Genomic DNA, 18,131 nt, shown 5'->3' on the forward strand with positions numbered 1-18,131 from the left:
GCTCCACTTCAGCAGCCCAGGTTTGGTTCCCAGGCACAGACCTACACCACTGGTCTGTCAGTGGCCATGCTGTGACAGAAGCTCACACACAAAAAAAAGGAATAACAAAGAGGAAGACTAGCAACAGATGTTAGCTCAGGGCAAATCTTCCTCAGCACACAAAAAAACACAACTATCTGGAACATGGAAGACACAATTTACTTAAGTACAGGAACCTGTGACAAAACACAGCAAAAGCATTATAGGTAAAAAAAAAAAAAAAAACCAAACAGAGTAAGGAAACAAGCTGCCCTCTTTAGCTCCATCATATTCGCCCTACTTAAATCTGCTCCCACCTACTTCTGCCTGGACCCTTGCCGATGGATGCAAAGAATTCACTGAATTAGCAGGACCTAAAATTAACACACAAAAATCAATAGCCTTTATATATACAAACAGTAAATGCTTAGAGGACATGAATGTAAGGACCTCCACTTACATAGCAACAAAGAAGATGAAACACACAGGAATAAACAAAAGAAGAAATGTACAAAACCCAGAGAAGGAGAGTTTTAAAAAAACTTGGAAGTAAACTTGAAATGTAGGAAGATGCTCCCTGCTGGGGTAGATGCATCAACATCTTAAGATACCTGTTCTCCACACGTTAACTGACAAAGTCAGTGCACGCCCAATAAATATGACCAGCTATTTTATGGAGTTAGACAAGTTGCTACTGAAGTTCACACGGAAAAACCAACACCCAAGGACAGCCGGGAAAACACTAAAAAAGGAAAACCACAGGCCCTAGTCCTCCCGGGCGCCCAGGCCTCCTCTGGACTCTTGCTAATTCAAATGGTGAGCTCAGGGCCCAAGAGAGCAGCAGGCCAGGCAGTCCCTACACAGAGTCCAGAATTAGGTCCAAATACATTTCCTGGCTTTCTGGTGAACAATGTTTACATAGTCACGTAAATAGTCATAGTTTAATAGTCAGAATATTATGAATGCTGGTTTTATTTCATTAGAACCTGTGCAAACTTCAAGATACCCTGAGCGAGGAGGGCAGGCCAGTGCAGAGACAAGGCCATGTGGCAAGGATGCTGAAGCTGGGCAGTGGGGATGTGGGGCTCATCAGAGGAGTCCTTCCACTTTGTATTCATTTCTCTTTGTCTGGTTGCAAAGAACATTTAATGGTAAATTCACAATAAAAAGAACTAAAAAAGTAAATCTATAACCATACTGGATGGAGGAGTGGAAGCAACATGTATAAAAGCTCTAAAAGGGGCCAGCACCATGGCATAGTGGTTAAGTTTGGCACACTCCGCTTTGGTGGCCGGGGTTCACGGGTTTGGATCCCAGGTGCAGACCTATACCACTGACAGGCCACAGTGTGGCAGTGACCCACATATAAAGTGGAGGAAGACTAGCACAGATGTTAGCTCAGGGCTAATCTTCCTCAGCAACATAAATAAATAAATAAAATATGGATGGTTATACCTAATAGAAAAACACAGCTAAGAGTTTGCCTCTAGGTGGGGATTATGTTTTGATTTTTAAAACATAATCTATGTGTTTATTACTTTGATACACTTTTAAAACATTATTTACAAAGCTAAATAAAAAAATTAACATGGGCCAGCCAGGTGGCACACCAGTTAAGTTCACACATTCTGCTTCAGTGGCCCAGGGTTTGCCGGTTCAGATCCCAGGTGTGGGCCTAAGCACTGCTTAGCTGTGGCAGGTGTCTCACATATAAAACAGATGAAGATGGGCATGGATGTTAGTTCTGGGCCAGTCTTCCTCAGCAAAAAAAGAGGAGGATTGGCAGCAGATGTTAGCTCAGGGCTAATCTTCCTCAAAAAAAAAAAAAAAAATTGAACACAATGCCCTGATACCACCTGAAGAGAAACACTGGTGAGAAGGAGGAACATGTGCAGTGAAGAGCCTCGGGCTGCGGCTCCCACTGCGGGACCGGCACCTCCCACAGGGCTTGGCACACAGTGTGTGCTCAGTGAGCACCAGCTGATGTTTCAAAAGAAGAGCAGCGAGGAGAAAGGAGCAGAGATGAAAAGCAGACATGAGGAGGCCTAAGAACGACACCCTGCTTATGTTTAATAAAGCTTTCCTCCCCTTTCTAAGGGAAACGAAGAGTTGCACGTGAGAAGACCAGCAGGAGAATGTGGCCCAATGCATACAGTATCAGTCCCGCCACGGAGGAGATACAACCTTTGCTCTCATCTAATTAAATATATTCCAACAATGTGATTTATGACAACATAAAACCCTTGGTGATATACTGTATCCTGGACTCTGAAAGTTATCAGTAGATGTGTGAATATGAAAGTTGCAGAATGACGAAATTCAAAAACAAAGTGTTTCCAGACTCCTGCCATTTTCTGCACCTGTAAGCAAACTAACCCAAGGACAGCAACCCCATCCTATTGCAGGACAATTTTAGAACCTGTGCAGACATAGCAGGCTAGGGCCTAGCAAAGCGGTCTTCCCTCCCAGCGTTTCCTCCACACCGGCCAGAATGCTACTCCTAAGTAAACAGTGTCACAGGAGGCTCAGGAAAGCTAACATGCAATGCAAGGTTTTCAAATTCATTTTTGTCGTGGAGGCAATGCACACAAATGTGACACTGGCAGAGGGGCTACGAGCAGCCACAGGGGGCTCTCAGAGCAGTGCTGGCCCTCAGGGAGACGGGGTCCATGGGGAAGTAGGGGCTGAGGACACAGGAGCGCTCAGAGCAGCTCAGAGCCAATGCCTGGCCCAGGCGGCAGTGGTGTCCCTGCTCCTTCCAGGTTGGCATCTCGGCCTGAAGCACGTGTTCTGTAAGCACCAGTCCAACTCCCAGCCCTTGTGCAGAATTCCTTCCTGGACCCCTTCAGCATGACTAATCTTCTCTTTCTCTGAACCAACTTACACTGTTCGTCACATGTTCATGTGCAGCTGCTCCAGTCCTACTGAGACCGTAAACTCCATGAGGACAGACACGGTGTGCAATGCAGTGTGCACCTGTCAGGCCAGTCTTGATTTTTATATCTATCCTTTCCACGGCCTCACAACATGCTTGGTTATTAGCAACTAGTTGATGAGGGACAATGAGAGTTTTATCGACATTGATTATCATAATCAGTAATGATACAAATCAAAATGATGAATCCTATCTGATGTTGAAGTGACGAGTGAATTTCAACATATTAGACAGTCTATATGTAAAAATCGTTGCATCTAGGTTATAGATACTTCAGACGTTCATCAACAATTCTTTCCTCTTTGGAATTCTACATATTAAACAGTTAAGAAAATGATACAGAAAAACATTCCTGACGCATCACTGATAAACTGCTTACTTGTGCTCTGGGCAGGATAGAAAAAGGGCACTGAGTCTTAATGCTCTAAACACCTGAATTTTGGTTAATCCCATTAAACAAGATGAAAGTAGTTGATAAATGAAAATCTAGTTCTGGAGGGAAAGAAGGAAACATTTTACTGAGATGTCACGACTTTGGACACGGCCTCCAAACCCACACCCGCACCAGCACACTGTGAAGTTAGAAAATAAGTGTGAAGTACACTTATCTAGACATTCTAGCTTCAAAAGGGTAGGATAAAAAGAATTACAGAGAGTGGGATGGGGTCAGTCTGTGGAGGCTGCTTTCAAATCAGCGCAGCCGCCGCCACTGCGTCTCCTCCTGAGTCCCCAGCCCCCACAAAGACACCTGACGGAGCAGAGGACCCAGGTAAACCCCGTCAGCCAAAACACCTCAGTCACTGACACGACCTGGACAAACCTGGAATTCGGATTTTTCTCTGCCTCAGAGCTGCTGTAATGACCAAACTAGGCAGCAAACCACATCCCATCTTGGTAGACATTTTGATCTGGGCCTTCATGTAAATTAAAATAAATGCCTATGCATTTTTGATATAAGCACTTTTTAAAATGCATCCTGGTGGGGTGGGTAGAAACAGCTAGAGGTATTCAGAAGAACATTTTAGCACCATGAGCTACAACTACTGGGCCCACGGGCTGAAGGGAGGGAGCAGCCTTCACAAGTGTTCTTACAAGCGCATCCCTGAGTCTCGCTCTGGGCTGTTCTGGAGCAGAGTGGGAGGGGTGCTAGGAAACACCCAGTGTGTATTTTTCCTCCTTCCAGGAAGACCTGCAGGCGTCTGATGTAGGGAAGAGCAAGGATGGAGAGGTTGAATCACAAAGTAATTTTAATGGGTGCTAAGAGTTGTTCTGAATTCACTACTTATTTTCCCTGTGAGCACAACAGACAAAGAACATTTTCATTTACTGCCAAGAGCAGTAACAGGGAATCATACCCCGTTATAATGAGGTTACCGGCTTTCCAGTTGTCTCTCCAAGAAGCCACCCCTCCAAGGGGGCCCCAGGCTGGCCAGCTCTCAGAAGGCAGGGCTGGCCCTACTTGTTTGTGTAACATATGTTATGACCACAGTGTGTGCCAAGAGAGACAGTGCTAAAGATGCCTCTGACCCTCTCCCAAACCAAAGCATTTCTACGACGAGTGTGAGAAAACTGGCCGGGAAAGAACACCTCTTGACTGAAACCAAATCAACGCATGTGGAGGAAATGAGGGAAAGGGCCTCCATCCTGTGCACTCAGAGGGCACCGGGGGCCTAGGAGGGCCGTGCCTGGGATGCGCCCTTCATTTCCCGCCACAGCAACGACTAGGAGCAGTGAGAGCGGTGGGGAGCTGCCTAGAGAATGCAGGGTCTGTGCCCGGCGTGGGAGGGCAGGAGCAAGCAGTGATGGAACGATGTCCCTCTCGTACTTGTCTCTCCTGCCACGAGGTTACAAAGACACTGACGGAGCTTTGATAACTTTCAACTCACTCATGGTTATCAGACAGTATGAAGAAAACAGCAAATAAATCTTTAGTGCATCGTGTTGATTCCCCCACCCAAAGGCCTTATTTCCTGAAACTTCCTGCTACCAGTAAGTATGACAGTAATCACCCTTGTCAACTATCACGGTCCACTCTGAGCACCACCTTCCTTACTCCTCATAACTATCACCAGAGCAGTCTCAGCTGACACATGCAGAGCCTTGAGAACTCTTCAGCAAGCGTTCATAAGCACCGTCTCGCCTGAGCCTCCCAAAGCCTCATGCAGGAGGCAGAAAGGGTGCCACTGCCTCATGTCCACAGCCCAGTCCCCCTGAAGCAGGCCATGCTCCTGACCGTCTTCCGTCCCCTCGTCTGGGAGGACGCTGCCTTGATCTGGCAGAGACTTGCCTCTTTTCATGCACATTAAAGCCAGTTAACCTGAAGGAGCATCAGGTACATGTTTCAGAGTGAGAAAGACTTCTGAAGCCACGAGCTGTAGCGACAGACGAGAAAAGACAAAGTGCAGAACTCGCCACACAGCAGAGCAGTGGGAAGGGAGAAAGAACCAGAGGGAAAGGGCCCTAAACTGACCCTGGCTATCGGGGAGCCACCTGATTTCACCATCCCTCTGCATCGGCTTTCTTGCTCCTCGGGCTACAGAAACCCCAACGTTCAGTAATGAAGAACTTGCTCAAAGACAAGGCACCCCAAAGCAAGAACAAGCTGCACTGTGCACCCACACACCGTCTCCCAGGAGCGCCAGGCTGTCTGCTCCATGGTGTTTGGATTCACTTCACAGTCCACAAACCGCCGGGTGCTTTTCAAGCAGGAATGACGAGCGCTTCCTGCTCTGTCTAGCCTGCATCCCCCTTTGACCGCTCCCACCCAGCTTTTCTCAGCTCTGCCCTCCCCATGCAGCTATTGAGCTAGGATTTGTAAAGTTCCAGCTCCACTGAAGGGCCAATTGCTATCCCCAGAGATTAGTTCTAAATAGGAGTGTTGTTCTCCCAAGCCACACTGGGCCACAGGGTTGACATTACTCGGAGACATCAATAAAGTTAGGGATTCGTTATTTCTGACCTTGGCTCCATCAAGGTCTTCTCCTGTGGGGTTGCAAAAAATGACCTAGCCTCATTTTCTTACCTATTGCACAGAAAGGACATATTAATGGACTCATGAAAGGCACTACAGATATTAATAATATGCCTCCTGGGGTTTTATGGGAATTAATTAATATTTTTAAGAGCTTTGAAATGAGAAGCACTAAATTAAATGTCACCACACCACGTTAAGGTTTTGTTTCAGAACTGGAAAGCCTCAGATAATGGCTCCACAGTGTGAGGGACAGGAGTGGCAGGGGAAGCAGCTAATCATTTGGGAGATTTATGACAACTTTAGCCAGGGGTGTGAAATGACAAAGCAAGTCTCTAAAATACTGCCTATTGTGCTAGGCATTACTATGTAATCTCAAGACGTGATAAAATAGAAGCATGGAAATTTCAGAGCATGCAATAGAGGAAGAGAATAAAAGAATGAAAAACGGAAGAAGGAAACAAAGACAGGCTGCCCCTTGGCTTAATGACAGAAAACGCAGCTCCAAGTTTCATTTCCTTCTCAGTGATGGTCTCTCACCCCAAAATGACACCTATATGCTAATAAGGCCTACGCAGTGTCCCTGCAATCAGATTCTGCATTCCCTGTGGAAAGCTTTATTTCCCCTCAGCCTCCTCGTCATGCATGGACAGATTTCAGAGGCTAAGGAATACGGGTGCAGGAGGGGCTCTGCTCCCTGCAGCCGAGGTTAGCAGCTGTGGCCCCTTCCCAGCCTGGTGAAGCCACACAGAGAGCTCCTGATGTGCCTGGAGGAGAGCAAGGCAGCGCAGGGAGGAGGAGCCAGGGGCTCTGCTTGGCAGGTCTTCTCTCTTGACAGAATCCTGTAACGAGGAAACCCTGTGCAGCAGCAACAGCACTGCCTGTGCTTCTCTGGGGTTTCCAGTAAAGACTAGTGCCATCTTACTCGACTAGGAATGTGAGTAGGAATAACGTGATTTCCGTCCTTCTTTCCATCCTTCTATAGCTATGGATAACATTTCAAGTTCAGATCCAAAAAACTGAAAAGCATGAGAGATTTTCTCAGAACTGTCCAGGAAGAACAAATATAACGTTACAATTTGGGCCAGTTCTGCCCCGGGTCTGGGGTCCCCCAGAAGTTTCAGCCCTGCCCCTCTCCTTCCCAAGTAGGAAGCAAGGACTTCCAAGGAATGCTGGGCAGGGAGGAAGGTCAGGTCTGCATAAAGGACACCTGTTCTAGGTGGTAGTCCCATACAAGAAAGCTCCAGGCCCCAGGCAGTTCAGGGCTTTATGCCACCACCCCTCTAAACACACTTATTGTTGCTAAAGCTCTTTCTATCCCCACTATCACTACCTAGGCCAAGCCACTGCCGTCACTAACACCATCACCACCATCATCATCATAATCACCACCACCACCACCATCATCATCATCGTCATTGTCACCATCATCATTGTCATCATCACCACCATCACTACCATCATCATCATCATCACCACCACCATTACCACAACCACCATCATCTTCATCATCATTGTCATCACCATGATGATCATCACTGCCATCACCATCATCAGCACCATCACTACCTCATCATCACTGTCATCATCAGCACCATAACAACCATCTTCATCACCGTCCTCACCACCATCATCATCATCACCACCACCACTGTCTATTTCTTAGATTACTACAACAGCTTCCCAACTAATCTGCTAGCCTCATTTGCTCTATCCAAATCCATTCTCCAAAACTCACTATGTCTCCCTTGCTAGAAACCCTTGGACAGCTTCCCACTGACTCTGCAAACTCTTTAGAATGGCCCACAAATCCCTGCAAGACCTCCAGCCTTGTCTCTAAATAAAGCCTGAGAGTCTACCCTCCAGCCATAAGAAAGTATCTTCAAGTCTTTTGTCACATTATGTTCTCACCTACCTTCTGGCCCTCTGCCACACCCTCTTTTTTTCCCCATCCCCCAACTCCAACTTTTGCCAGGACATTTCCCGTTTCTTCTTCAACTATCATGTTAAATGTTACTTCTCTGGAACTCCCTCTCAGGTGCCGCCCTCAGAAACTGGGTAGTTACCCTGTGCCAAATGCTCCCATAGCACTTCCAGGTCCCCTAGCATAGCATTTATGCCCCTTGACTCTATCAGCTTGTTACACATCTGTCTTCCTCCCCCCACTTTCTTCCCGCCCTGATCAAAGCCCTGTGAAGGCAGAGATGGTGATGTCCCTGCTCACTATGGCATCCCTCAGGTAAGCATAATGCCTAGCATGCAGTTGGAGCTCACTGAATATTTGTGCATGAACAAATGATGAATAAATATTTCCTACTAGAGTTTGCAAAGCCCAATGAGCTTTTCCAAACAGAGCTGTTATATCAGAGGCTTGGAGCTTCTATTTTTATTTTTTTGAGATTTTTAAAGATTCAGTTCTGTTGAGATGGAATGCAGTGGTAAAGCAAGCCTTTTACTACAGCACCCAGGTCCCTCAGCAGACAACTTCATGCCCTGACACAGCGATCTGCTGCTCTGAACAAGCTCAGGGAGGATGCTGGAGGAAACTCTAACTCCCACCAAAGCACCAGCTATCGTGTGGAGTGAGCCTGGCTGACACTTTCCATAAGCAGGCTCTCCTGGGAGTCAATAGGAGCTGGACAGGTGACCATCCCGAGAGCTATGCTGTTCATCTGATGCGAGGAACCAGGAGTGCCGTCTGTGAGCAGAGGCAAATGAAAGGAGATTTACTCTGTCGCTGGCAAATATATGTGCCTTTCAAGTTTTATACCTGCATGAAAGGCAATAAAGACATTCCCTTTCTTCAGGACAGCTCCTCGCGGAAGAGTGGGTGGAGAAGCAGCAGCTCCTCTGCCAGACGCCCAGTGTCAGGCTCTAAGGGATCTTTGCGAATGCACAGATTCAGGAGACAAGAGAAAAAGGCGAAAATTGAACGGTGACATGGTAGAAGAAAGAATGACCAACTTGGTGTGACATGTTTTCTCCTTCCTACTCCTGAGGACCAGCATGTGGAACAGTGACCACAAGCATCCCACACAGGGCAGGCGCACACGCACGTTAATGACCCCCTGGAAGGATAATGTTAGGAACTTCACTCTCGCCTTGTCCCTTTTCAAGCTGTTCCAACACGTCATTACTCTACTTAGACTGCTCCTGTACAGTCATGAGGTTTTCATGGCCAAACCCAGTGGGGAGTCTGAGGTTCCTGCTACCAGCCAGGTCTCCAGCATCTGACGCAGCTGCTCACTCCCCCGACAGCCAATCCCCACCTTGCCTTCACCTGGTTCTCCGCCCCCTCTCCTCCTCTCTCCTCGCCTGTCTCCTCCTCCCTCAAACTGCTCTGACTGCGTTTCTCACCTCTTCCCCTGCTCCATCCTCCTCCATGAGCCCTCAGATGTGGCTGTGATTCAGCCTCCCTTCTCCTCTCACTCCCCATGCTCCTCCTGGGTGGCAGCTTCAAGAACACGTTACAATGGAATGCCTTGCCTTGCTTCACGCATGCCCACTCCTCTGGACTCCCCACCTTAATCACTGGCACCAGCCTGACTGTGTCTCCCAAACCACACACCTTGGGCCCATCCTTCACTCTGCTCTCCTTACCTCCCCTTCATCCAGTGGATCATTAGGCTTTGTTCAGTGGAGCTGTCGCATGTCCCTCACACATGGCTATACAGCCTCTGCCTCGTCAGGGGTCGAATATCCCCTAACTAGCTCCAGGCCTCCAGACTATCCTCTCTCCAAGTCTTTCCACTCAGTCAGAGCTTTCTTTCTCAAACACAAAGTGATCAGGCTACTTGCCACCTAAAAACAAACCATCAAGGGGAGTGTCCACTGCCCCAAGACAGTATCACCATGCCTGAGCATGGTCACAGCCTCCTCGGCCATGCGACCACTACCACCCTCTACTCAGCCACCGTGTCCTTTCCAAGGGTTTGATTAAGCATGCCCTTTCACAGTTCGAGGCCTTTGCACAAACAGTTCCTCTGTCTGGACTTCTCCCCGTCTCGCTAACCATGTGTGAGCAAGCTCCCATTCTCGTCTTCTCCACGTGGCCCTCCCCGCTTCTCTCACACCAACGTCCGTCTGGGCTCTTTTGTGGCTCATACGGTGCCCTCTACGTCTCTGCACGTACCACATGGATCACGATCCTTCCAGACCACAGGCTGCTGAGGACAGAGCCCTCAGAAGTTCCCTTGAATCCCAATCATCTCTGGACACACTGAAGTCACATGAGACAAGTGTGGGGAACGATTCATGGGTGTTTTTCTGAACTATATTGACTTTATTAATATATCATTTACCGTAAATTAACAGAAGTACATCTCCACTCTCCCAATGTAATTTTGCTCATCCCCACATGGGCCTCGGAGCTGATCTGTTATCAGGGAAGGTGAAGGCAAGGTACTGTATAGTACAAATTCACCGTCCCGCTCCACGTGCATATTTTATTTTCTCTTCAAGTGCTATCCTGGGTAATTTTTTCCTGATGTTATCACTATAACATTGGTTTTCTCCCCAAATCTCTTAATTAAAAAATAAGACAAAAACAAACTACCACTTATCTTTTACGTTTAAATGGAACACTTGAGCCCTTGCAGTGTAAACGGGAGACGAGAAGCTGCTGTGTGGTCTGTAACACTCCCTGAGCCTCTACGCCGCCCTGAAGGAATTCACAGATGCCGCGCTGGCTGTGAGTGTCACACACATGGGAACAGCTGCATTTTCATCTAAAATGTGACCAGTATCCTTCACAAACGCATCACTGAAAGATGGATCTCGGAGAAATCAAAACCATCCCACCAAAAACAAAAGCCAGAGCCACCAGGTGGGGTGAAAGCAGAGTCCTGGCACCCCGGCCCGGCCGCCCGCGCAGGGGAGGCCTCGCCTTCTCTGCACCTCGCTTCTCACCGGTGTAACCTGAGTTCTGGTTACTCTGCAAGGGCAGAACTGAGTTCACCTGTTTTTCGGAAATAAAAGAGTGACCTTTAGAAGTCCTCTAGAAAGACAGAGGTCACTTTCCAACTAGTTCCAGTCCCTGCTCATGTTATTCTGGAGTTCAGGGTGACACTCAGAGACAGAACTACGTTTTGTTGAAAATGGCTCTGAGGAGGACCGTGGCTCCGAGAGGGGCCGACAGCTAAGAGCGTTCCCCGCACGGGCCGTCGCTACAGGCCAAGGCCGGGCATCCTGACGCCTCACCGCGTTCGGGCCGCAGAGAGATCTGCTTTGACTTAGACCTCCGTCTGCTTCAGCAATCCAGGGCTCCCCTTCTACTCGTAAGTAGTAAATTATTTTCAAAACATATTTTCTGTCTTCTGAAGAATCCCTCCTCTTGAATCACAATCATCAAGGCTCCAGCACGCCTTGTTCCAGCAATCAGCTCGGCCGGCTTCACAGAGTCAGCTTAGCAGCTGACACAAACACCTTCAGGTCTCCACCAAGATTTGCCAAGGGCAGTGGTGTCTCAAAGGAGCCTGTGACTGGGTTCAGACAAGTGACCGTACCCCACTGTGGCCCACCCTCAAAGCAAGTCCCCATCCCTTTCTGAGGGCTGACAGTAATGCTGCCAGCCGCTGGCGCTCCATCACACCTCCAGAGAAAGACAGGCTGTGAGCAAACTAAGTCTCAGGAAGCCCCCCGAGGAGTTCCGGAGTCCTCCTGCGCCATCCCCCTCCTACCTCTCTGCACCCAGGTGACAGTTCTGTGACGGGTCCCTCCTCCTTGGGTGGCACCAGCCCACGGGTGCTGGAGGTGAGCTGCACAGGAGCGAGTCAGGTGGGGCCCTGGTGAGTCCCTCCCCTCTAGAAGAGCTATGGCCCCTGAGAAGGAAGGCTTGGGGTCCAGCCACAGACCAATGCCTCAGCAGCCACTCAACCTAGGAAAGTTCATGAACCAAACTCGACCTCAGGTTCCTCCTCCTTTAGTACAACAACTCAAGTAATACTGACCCTTCCTACCTCACCAAGCTGTGAGGACTCCATGAGAAAATGCACGTCAGAGTACTCGGAAAACATTCAACATCCAGAGTGATGAGGATGGAGACCGGCATTCACACAGCACTGCAGATGTGCCAGCTACCGTTCTAAGCCCTTCGTTTATGTTAACTCACCTTACCTTTTCAACCACCACGGAGAGTAGGTATCATTACCATCCCTCTTTGTAGATGGAAGGTGAGACACAGAGAGGTTCGGTAATTACCACAAGCTCACACAGCTAGTGTGTGGTAGGCCCCATTTTGAAGCCAGGCAGCCTGGCTCCAGACTCCATGGTTTACTACGCACTACCCTGAGGACATCAGTGGAGACCTGGGAGACGAATGGTGAGCTGCCCGTGTTTCTGCAAACTGGGAACAAGCAGGGAGCTGAAAGACAGAAGGGCCGCCTCTGGCCATCCTAACGTGTTGCTGATCCTGTCTTACTGACATGTGGCTCTGGGCTCTGGCACACCACTAACAGGTGATCCCTTCCTCTCCAGAAGGGCCGAAACCTCAGCACACCCTCAGAGCTTGCCTTTACTGAGCAGCAAAGAAGGACAGCAAGTCTTTCCCGGAGCTAAGGAAAGCAAGAGCCTACATCACTCACTGCTACCGAGTTTTGCCAAACAATTCCCCAAGAATATCACATTAGCACTGACAAAACTGCTGCCTCCTTAGGTTGACGCCGCCTATCTCCAAGCAAGATCAATAACTGCTGGTTACCTGGAACACTCAATATTTACTAAGCCGCCTGGCGGGGAGAAAAGGAGAACACTCAGAATTTAATGAGCTGGATGGAGCAGATGGGAGGGGAAGGGGAGACCGGACCCTGTCACCAGGACTAGAGCATTCACTGGACACAGGGACACGGGCATTCCAGATCTGCAAGCTTGCTCTGTGCACCAGCTGGCAGAGCCCTTCTGAAAAGAGCTCTCACTCTGTTGTCTTACATGCGATCTTTAACAGTAACAAAATGAACGAGGGAATAAACATCCAGCAAGGCTCACACTGAGTAGGAAACGGGCACTCAGCGCTCGCCAACCAAGCCAGCAAAGTGGGCTGCTAGGGCCACACCTGGGCAGGCCACCACCTCAACCATGCTTGAATTCAAGGAAACAGTCACCATAACGATTCAGGAGAAAGTGACAGAGCCTTCTACCTCTACCTCCCGAGTCCACTCTGAGGAAAGCCCCACACAGGGCCGCCCAGGGGCCAACAGCAGCCAACAAGAGCGCCAAACTGCCAGAGTCCATGTCCATTTGGTCTGTAAATGCCAATCTTCTGCTGTCAGAGAAACATTCTTGCTAATTCCATTTGCTTACTTTTCAAAGAAATTTCTAATTTCTTGTTAGATTTCTTTTAATGTTTGCAATGATCCTCTCTGTAGGGGCTAATTCGATTTCCACATGGAGCATCACAAATCTGGCAGTGACACAAAAGGATGAGCCCCAAGGACCCGTGACCTCTCAGCACGCCCCCAGCCTCCACACTAATGTTTAAGGAGTCCATCCTCCGGGGCTCACGCTTCTCTGCTCCACGAGATGGATGCTTTCTGGGACACGAGTCTGGATAATTTCACTGGCCCTTGGCAAAATGCCCTGGCTTCTTTCCACTGTCACCCAGCAGTACAATCGGGATCCACGCTGTGTGGATGAGGAGCAGCCGTGGCTGCAGCGCCAGCCGGGTCACGGCGCAATGGCAGGCCTCAGAACTGGAAAGCCCGCTGGCTCACGCTCACGGGTAAGAAACCACGAGTGCTGACACTGAAGGCACCTCGGGAGCGACGGGCTAAATTAGTGAACCGCCGTACAAGGTGAGAGTAACTCCTGCTATTTTCAACAGGCGGCTTCCCAATAAAAGCACCTTACATGGAATTTGTAAAATCCTTGCCTCTCTTTCCTTTATGTATTATTCAATAACAACCCTTCTTTCCTGAAGTCACAAAAGAGGCAGGAGAGAACGAGAAGAGCTGGTTTAGTATTTGTAGTCCAGAAATAGAAGCCATAGCTTCTAGATGAGGTCTGAATCCACTTCTGAAATACGGGGCTCCTGTGGTCTCTGCAGACCTGCTTAAGAAATGCTGTTCTCAGCAGGGAGCAATTCTGCCCCCCAGGGGACATTTGGTGAGTCTGGAGACAGGTGTGGTCGACACAATGGGGCAGGGAGGGGAGCGTTTTACTGGCATCTGATGGATAAATGCCAGGGAAGCTGCTAAACATCCTACAACTATCCTCAAAGCATGTGGGGACATTACTGCCACAAAGATGAATTATCTGGCCCAAAATGTTAATAGTTTGAGTTTGAGAAACACTGCTTTCGAGGAAAAAATGAAGTTTTGATTCCAATAAGGACATATTGATTCCAATCTAACAAAGTGAAAAAAGGCAAGGTGGAGAAAAATGTGTAAAATATGCTCCCATTTATCTATATCTGTGTATACAAATATACATATATTTATATAAGCACATATTGTTAAAATGTTTAAATGGTTCCCTACAGAAGGAAGGAGGACACAGGGTGGAGAGGACAGGAATAGAAACCAGACTTCTCTGGACACACCTTGTTTTGTGTATTTGACTTTAGATGCATGACATATTTTACATAACTATAAAGCAAAATTAAAATTTTTGAAAAGCTTACAAACCTTAAGTAAAATGAAACAGATGAACTTACAACCAGACAGAGAGGAACTCTTCCACGTGACTTTAAAACAGGGTAATTCGACTCTACGTCTATGCCCTGATGTCAGAAAGAACTGCGAATGCCTCGTGAACGGTCTTCAGTAATCGTATTGATGGGAGTACTGCTGTTGCTTTCTGAAAGTGCTGAGCGTAGTGTGGAATAAAAGAAATGAGGAATGACATCGGCGTTCATGAAAAATCCAAACGTTCAGTGTAGGAGAAAGCAGATACAGTTGTAAGACCCATAGGATTAAGTCAAAACCTTGTGGTCCTGAAACTGAATCAGTAAGAGCTCACGATGCATTTTATCTTTAAAACACAGAGAGAGCAAGCAAGAGACTGAGCATGAGCAATGAGCACCCCTGGGGCCCAGATTAAGCTCTCTAAATACCACTTCCCACTAAAAGGAAACAGGACTCCTTGGAGGCTTGGCTGATTTCAATGCCTGGGGCAGAAAATGTACAAAATGAGTATGGAACATCCTGACTTGTCATATCAGATAGAAAAGAGGCAATCAAAGACTACTAGACCTGTATCAAAAAGACTCAGGAGCCAACTTAAAGAAGCTCCCACTGGCCGAAGACAAAACAACGTGAGCATCAATGAAGAAATGCAATGGTTAAACTTTTACTGCACATTAACTAGAACAGTCAAACACACAGCCCCTACTGGTTACCTTTGGGAGAAACCCACTCATTATTATGAAAACTAGTAAATAAAAGCAAATAAATATTGATGCTGGTTTTCCTATATGACCCGTACCTCAAGCTAACTGATAACTGATGATAGGAAGTTCCTCTTTACAGAGATATGCCAGTTAACGGACAAGGAGGAATGACAGAATCACCATACCACCTTTTTGCAATCTCGAATGGATGGATCCAAGCAACGATCATTAACGGCTGCCGACGTCTCAGAGAGAAGATAAGCAGTCCGATTATTCACTCTAAAGGAAGTACACCCCACTACCCACGGAACACTGTGTGGCCTGAACACTCCCTCCTACTGCACCAGGGTCTGGTCAAGCCTCTAGATTTATCGACCACATAGAGGAAAGTCAAGGACAAGGGCGAGTGTGGCTTACTCAGAGCAAGAGGGGAGAGCAATCAGCAAAATCCAGACCACGAGGAATTCTATGGGTCACACGACCTGGCTTCTTCAACCAATAAACTGCAGGAAGAGACAGATAGACAGATGAATGGAGCAGGCTAGGAGTGGGGGGCTGACTTTTAGATTAATTCTGTGGATTAACAACCACAGGGTAGATCAACCAATCACACTGTCTTTACCTTACTTGTGTCCTGATTCAAATAAACTCTGCATATTTTTTTAAAGTCACAATTATCTTTAGAGATACACCGAAATACTTACAGATGAAATTATATGATGTCTGGAATTTGCTTCAAAACAAGCCAGGGGAGTGGGCAGGAGAGGGGAGGGGAGGGTGGGTGGTGGCATGGATGGAAGGAGACAGGGAAGAAGTTGATAACTACTGAAGACAGATGATAGGTAGATGTGAAAATTTTCCATAATAGTTTAAAAATTAACAAATGAATAAGCCATCAAAAACAAAGAGATAAACAAGCAAACAGAATTTCAAAATGTTTCCATGATTAAAAGGAACTCCCCTAGAATCGTTTTTACATAGAACTTAATGGTAAAGTCAAAATTAGCTATTTTTTATTATAATTTGCTTACATGAAGCATTTTTCCAAGGCTTAGCCAGACATTTTAAGGCGTCCAGACAGGTAAAAATCTTAAATGTGTGTTTAGCACTAGTAAGATGTACATACCAATAATCTGAAAGATTAACACAACTGGAAAAAACACGTTTCATAAACGTAATACAGATATTGACGTCTCGGAAATCCTCTCAAGTTTTATACACACACAAAGCATAATAATGGTGTGAGATCTATTCTGCTTACTCCGAGCTAGGAAATCTGTCTCCAGTTAAGTGTTTGATTTTTCACCGTGGGTCACTGAGGAAAGCTGTAATGTGCAGCCAGGTCCCCATACCGGGGTCATCTGGGGTTGACAACACACCCTGGCCGCATTAGCTCCTGACTGCATTAGAAAGCCGAACAGTCCAGCATGGGAGGGGAGGCCAACTGAGGCCAGGAGCCTGCACTGCACCCTGCTCAGGCAGAGGCCCAGCACCGACAAGACAGTGGGGGCACAGTGTCCCTGCTCTGCGCCAGGCAGTCCGTGGTTTCTGTGAGTAAATAAATGACTTGGGGTGCAGACTGAGGGACGCGCTGTGACCTCTCTAACAATAATGCTGCCATGGAGAACACAGAAGCAACGTGTTCACCAGCTCATCGGCCTCTGCTGCTCCGGAGTAATGACAGTATCGACTGGCCTCCTAAGGTAATCCTCCTCGCTTTACAAAGGCCACATAGATTCTAAAACGTGAAATAATCTGATAAATGTTTAGAAAGGCTTGAAGTAACATTTTTAGGCAAAGTCATATCTAAAATCAGAAACATCACTTTCTTAACTATTATGCAATCCCTCAGAACTACAATAGGCCAGCTGCCTCCCTCAAGGTGCCTTGTGTGAGTTAGGCAGCCCACGCACCCACAGGGCTCGGGGCTGGGGTAGTAGAGGCTGGGCTTCAGCACTCACCTGTCCTAGTCAGGCTGCAGCCCTGAGCGGCAAACGACCACAGTCCATTCTTGCCACTGCCCTAGAGACACAATCTCAATAAGAGTACCAGCAAAACTAATAAAAAAGGGATGGGGTGAGGAGTAACACCGGCTGCCTTCCCACGTCCTTTCCTCCCTCTAGCGGAGCACGCCTTGTCTCATTGGAGAGGCTGGAAGTATCCTTCCTAGGCATCAAGCCTGACCAAGGAGACGCCAGGGAAGCCAGCAGGAAGGCTTCTGAAACAGTGTTCTCCTTGATAAAAAGAGAATCGCTGTTCCTCCTTCTTTCTCCCTTTGAATACAATCAAAAGGATGTGCTGTTTGGAGCTGCAGCAGCCATCTTGCCATCATGAGAGTAAAATAAAAAAAAAACAAGAGACTTGCCCAGAATCCTGACAATACCAAACCATTTACATAACCAGTCCCGGAACCATTTACTTTCAGACTTCATGATAAACTTTTGCTTGTTGATCCAAAGAAAACATATGGTATAATGGCTGAGAGCACGAACTCTGGGGACAGACAGAATGTCAGCTCTCGTTTTGTGATCTTGGCAATTATTTAACTTCTCCATGCCTCCACCTCTTCATCTGTAAAATGGAGAGGTAGGGGAGAAGGGGGGACTCACAGTTTTTGTGAAAAGTAAATGAGTTAATGCATGAAAGTACGTAGAATAGTGCCCGGCACACAGTACCCGCTATGTGAATGGCTACTAATATTATCTAGCAGGTATCTATTACTTGTACACAGAAGAATCCCAACTAACCAATTTCCTCCTCCCAGCCTGACACAGGGTTCTCAGCCCTCAGCTCTCTTTACAGGCTTTGCCCCCAAGACCATCCGTTCCTGAAGTCTCTCTACTACTCTTACGTGGATGTCAGTGAAACACAGGCCACCAGCCATG

The 18,131-nt window shown here is 47.5% G+C and overlaps 1 protein-coding gene across 18 annotated transcripts in view; it reads right to left on the bottom strand.

The window, feature by feature from the left end:
* RPTOR (regulatory associated protein of MTOR complex 1) overlaps positions 1-18,131 on the bottom strand; it is a 397,394-nt gene that overhangs the window by 241,757 nt on the left and 137,506 nt on the right. The gene's annotated exons all lie outside the window — the stretch shown is intronic.

Source organism: Equus caballus, chromosome 11 (genome assembly GCF_041296265.1).
Source record: "Equus caballus isolate H_3958 breed thoroughbred chromosome 11, TB-T2T, whole genome shotgun sequence".
Lineage (NCBI taxonomy): Eukaryota > Metazoa > Chordata > Mammalia > Perissodactyla > Equidae > Equus > Equus caballus.